Source organism: Pteropus alecto, unplaced genomic scaffold (genome assembly GCF_000325575.1).
Source record: "Pteropus alecto unplaced genomic scaffold, ASM32557v1 scaffold79, whole genome shotgun sequence".
Classification (NCBI taxonomy): Eukaryota; Metazoa; Chordata; class Mammalia; order Chiroptera; family Pteropodidae; genus Pteropus; species Pteropus alecto.
This window is the reverse complement of record NW_006494612.1, coordinates 6,945,721-6,951,442: the sequence shown is the minus strand read 5'-3', so window position 1 is coordinate 6,951,442 and position 5,722 is coordinate 6,945,721.

Here is a 5,722-nt window from a genome sequence, read left to right as displayed (position 1 = left end):
ACTATTTTGTCCACAATTCTGGCACATTTAAATGTCTACCACATTTAATAGTTTCCAGTTTGCTGGAGATATGATAATAGCACTAAACCACTTGAATTTGAATACTTTTTAAGCTGAACATCGTCCATGTTTACATATTTATGTTTTTAATCCCCTGAGTCACATGTCCATTCATATTTTTGTAATCTAACTATAACGGGAAACTGGTGATGTAAGTTTGCATCAGTTCCTCCACTCTTCTGAATCCTAAATTTGATGACAGATGACTTTTTTCTCCTCCTGTTGCTTTTCTTTTCTTTCTTTCTTTTTCTCTTTCTTTCTTTCTTTCTTTTTCTTTCTTTCTTTCTTTCTTTCTTTCTTTCTTTCTCTTTTTTAGGGCAGCTCAAATGACAGTGAAAGGGTTAAAAAGCAATTCTTATTAGACAGCATAATGATGCACATGTTTCTGCTCTACTGGCAATCTGTCTGCTAGGGCCCAAGTCAGGAAGGTATGTTTCCTATTAGAAGGAGCAGACTCAGAAATTCTCTCTGCTGCCCACAGAAAAGGCAGAACTCAGGATCCAAGACAGCAGAGTGAGAACCCAAGATGCAAGTCAAATAAAGAAAGCAAGGTACTATTCCCAGACATGCTAACTGCCTAGTGTCAAGTGTTTTCCAACCCATACAGATAGTCTTCTTGTTTTGCTCATGATACATTCCCAAAAAGTCATTTGAATTTGAATGTCTGAAAATCACATATTAGGGCACATGATATGGATTGGAGGAGATTGGTTTATACCCAAAGAGAAAAAAAAAAATAGTTAATCTCTACCTGTTGGTCTCTGTGGCACTGCCTCTGTCTGACCTGGGCCATTCAGTGGACTGAAGAGAAAATACTGAGTTGGAGTATCTTCCCCTTCTTTTCTCTCCTTCTGTGACCCCTTTACAGGGACCACAGCAGAGGATCATGAACCCCTTAGTCTTTAAATTTGAACTCTGGGACACACTCATCATCTGAGGCAGAGGTGGTACTTCTTTTTTAGCATGGAGACAGGCAAAACACAAACAAACCAATAAAAGCAAATAAATAGGCATGATAATTACCAACTGTGATGCATACAATAAAGAAAACAGAATGATGTAAGAAAGAGTCTCTTGGGGTGGTGCTATCTGAGATAAGAAAGGGTGTCCCTGGGGACACAGCCTCCAGCCTGGCAGTTTTCTGCAAACAAATGGTAGAAAAGTCACTTTTCACACTTGATTCCCATTCTCAGAAAAGGAACTTCTATTTTAGGCTTTCAGTTATAGTCAGTGAGTATTTATATTGAAAGCTGAGGTCAACTTTGTGCTATTTTGGGAGAGAATTGCTATGCTATTATTATCCAAATTAAATATTATGAAAGTACAGTGTGTTAGTATCAAGTGCAATATTAGGGAAGTAAATTGTGTTAACATGCCAGTGAAGAGAAAACAAACTCGGGGTTTACATTACAATTCAGGAAAATAGGTCAAGAGGGCAACTTTGGGGGCCCAGAAAAGGACGCTGAACTGTTTGGCACCTTCATAACTTCTCGTGAAAATGAGCCAAATGACTAAAAGAATGCTTTACAAAGTCAAGCATCTAGGGATATCAAAATAATATATAAAATTGCAAAGGGGATCAAAATAAATCTTTCTGAGAGACAAAAGGAATTCCTGATTTTACATCTGGTTTCCAACATGACAGCATCTTCCTACAAAATTTGATACTAAGTAAGTTTTTAAAGTAGCCTTATGAATATCAGTGAACAATTTAAGCAGACACTTTACTTTTTGGGTGTCTAATGTGCTATGAATTTAGATGCCTAAAATACATAAATGATATTTTTCTCCATTGCTGCCTACCAGATTCAGGTACTACAGCAAAGGTTGTGACCCAGTAGAATCATGAAGGAAAACAAGCTGCTCAGACTGTATTTACACATATTTTTAATGATAGTTTTGCCACTCCAAAAACTGGCTAAAATGCATAGCAGCACAACAAAAGCCCACATGATGTTTGCAGTTTACCTTTCATCTCCCGGTCTGAGCATTTCTCTCAACTGTTCATTGCTTATGTCCTAGCAGTTTCAACCTCCAAATGAAACCAGTGCTCACTTTCTTTCCCTGATTCCACCATTCCAAGGAAGGAAAATCTTAGACCTTGACTTCTCAGCACAATTTCCTTTAGCCTTGCTCAAGCCCAGTTCATTTAAAAAAATAATAATAAAGTGTAAAAGTATTTGTAAAGTTTCCTTTGAAATTTAAATTAAAAAAAAATAAGTTTCTGATCCAAAATTGTACATGTCAGAAAGAATACAGAATTGTAAGTCAGGGGAATTGGACCCTGTCTTGGTGCTGCAGCTAGTAGCTATTACCTTCAGCAAATCACTTAGTCCTTTGGGGACTCATATTCTCATCTGTAAAATGGTACGTTCTAACACAATTTATCATTGATGTCACTCATTCACCAGCAATTTGGGTGCCTCCTGTGTGCCACACCCTTTGCTTGGTGCTAGGAATATCACAGAAATAACAGACATGAACCACATAGTCAAGGAATCTTCATTCCTGGCTTCACTGGTCACTGACTGACCTTGAGCTCTACTGAGACATATGACGGTGCTGCCTGGGCGACCTACCAACTATATGTACAGAGAGAAAAAAAAAAGCCATATTTTAAGATAAATTTTTAACCTTTTTTCCCCAATTCAAATTAGAAATGGGGCCATAATATTAGGTCTATTATTGTACCATGTATATCATATGCAACAATGCAGGATTAGATCCAGGGAAGAAGGCATCCCATAATAAATTCCAAGTATTCTGTTTCACTTTCTGAAAGGCTCTTTTGATAACATTTGGGGCAGCATTTCCCAAAATGTGTTTCCTACTTCATAGTTCCTCAGGATGTTAATAGTGCTCTGGGAAAGAAGGTTCTGGCATTACAGAAGCTAGAGGAATACTATATACATAAAAGTTAAACAGGTTTCCTTAGAACAGGTCTTCTTGGTGCCTTTATTGTGCAATATGACTCTAAAAGACCAGAGAGGAATACCTTGAAGCACTAACCAAACTTATTTGACCACAAAATTTGTTTGTCTGTTTTGCCGAGCATTTCATGAGGCCAGTCCTCTATGGGACTAGCCATTAGGACACTTGTGAAAATCGTTCTTTATTTAAAAATGAACATCTTTAACACAAAAATTTGTACATGAACATTCATAGCATCTCATTAGTAATAGTCCAAAAGTGGAAACAACCCAAATGTTCATCAACTGATAAAGGGGTAAATAAAATGTGGTATAGCCATACAATTGAATATTATTCAGCTGTAAAAAGGAATAAAGGACTTCTACAATATGAATGAACCTTGAAAACATGGTAAGTGGAATGATGCCAGATGCAAAAGGCCACCTAGTCTATGATTCCATTTATATGAAATGCAGATCCATAGAGACAGAAAGAAAATCATCATTTGTTAGGTATTGGAAGTGGGAAAAAATATGAAATGACAATTAATGGGTATAAAGTTTCTTTGGTGAGTTAATGAAAATGTTCCAAAACATTTTGGTGGCAATGCTTATACAACTCTGAATATACTAAAAACCATTGAAGGGTATACCTCAAATGAGAAAATCTTATGCATGTGAATCAGATCTCAATAAAACTGTTAAATATATACCTTTGTGGAAAAAAGAAACTGAAAGGGGTTCAGGCTTGTCTTTTTGGGGGCTATCCATTCCTAGTTATGATTTATCTAGAGTTTTGCTGCCAAAGTGGAAGGAGCCAGCCTACTTGTACCATTTACCGATTAAGCAATCATGGAAAACTCCTAACCTCTCTGTTTCCCTTTTCTTACCTAAAAATAAGAATAAAAATGGAACTGTTGCAAAGATTAATACAATCAGGTATGGACTTTCTCTTGAAAAATGTAAACATTTTACAAATACTAATTATTATTTTACTATTAACAGTAAATGGACCACTTGGGTGCAAAACCTTCTGAGACTTTCAGAAGGTTCCCAAACCTTTCTAGGGCTCAGCATTCTCTTCTTAAGATAATAAAATACCCTCCTCACTGAGTTGTTTTGAGAATTTAATGAGTTAATATGTGTGACACTCTTAGAATAGTGCCTGACATTTAGTAAGCATTCAATATTTATAGCTTAATTTCTTTTTTTCTTGCCAAGCTTACTTACCAACATAGTTTTCATACATTGTAATTTTTTTCTTATTTCATTCTCCTTTTGTCTTTATTTCTTTGACCATGTCTAATATATCATTCCTCTCTTTCTTTTTAGTGGCTCTTAGTTATTTATAAATCATATTCTGTTTTCCTGCCATTCTTCTAAGTTGTTCATGCCAAATTATTTTTGTTGCTCCTTAAACATGTGCCCTTTAACCCATATTATAGTTTTTTTGGCTGGTCTCCAGTGTGCCAGCAACTGCTTCATTCATTGGTTCAGTACTCTGGATAATGATGGTGATGGTGGTGATGACTGAAAGAAAAAAACTGCAAAGGAAAGGGAAAAGAAAAATCAAAATTCTACTTGGAAAATATTTACGGTCTGCTCTCTTTCAAGAAAGAATCATTTTAAAACAATAATGTCACCAAAGAAAAGTGGCATGCTAACTACTAGCAGGACATCTTGTGCATTTATAAATAAATATTAATGAGTTGAGTCTAGCAGAGTAACAAGGATACTACTATGTATGTCCTCTCATAGACATTATAGTAATTTCTTTGGATAACTTTGGACACTCTCTACTCAAACTTTATAATAAAGATGCCTCACTTTAATCAAATGAAAAATGTGAAAATTCAGATTTCAGAAATAATGAAAAGGAGAAAAGAAATAGGACTCATGAGATCTATGTGCTAGTTTTAGTTTCCTCCTCTGTGAACTAGATATTCAATAAGATCCCTTTTGGCATTACAACTCTATGATTCTAACATAAGGTAGGAGATTACATTCACCACTAATTAATTCATTCAATTAACACATTCAGTATCTATAGTATACAGGAATATAACGTATGTGGTGAGTCCTATGTGAGAGGAAACCTCAGAGCAGGGTACCTCACCCAGACTTGTGGTTTAGCGAAGGCTTCCTAGTCAACACGACATTGAACAAGGTCTTTAAGGGAAAAAAAAATGGAATTAATTGAGAGGAAGAACATTCCAGGAAAAGGAGGAGCTTATTCAAGGGCACAAAGACCTGAGAGCAGCCAAAATGTTCAGGGAACATATTAGTACTTATTTATAAATGCACAGCCCAATATGGCTGGTACGGAAGTTTGTGAAGAACAGAGCATAATCTGCTATGTGTGCCTAGTATGTGGCTTAGCATGTCATGCTGCATAGTTTGGACGTTGTCCAGCAGATAACAGAGAACAGAGGTTTTTAAACGGATAAATGACATGATTACATTTGTATTTCAGAAATATTTGGGAAATATATGGAAAAGAAATAAGAAACAGGAAGACCAGTTAGGAGGCAAGAAATTTTAAGGGTTTGAATTGAGGTGGGCACATTAGGAATAGAGAGCACTGAGGACAGATTTGAGTCATGTTCAAAAAGATACAACTGACTTGGGTGGCAAGTTGGATTCACAGGCTAAAAGGGGAAGAAGGAGACAAAAAATTTCCTCTCAACTTGCTCTTGGTGACTGAGTAGATATAGTCACCAACCTCCAAGAAGGAGAGTGTTTGGGTAGGGATA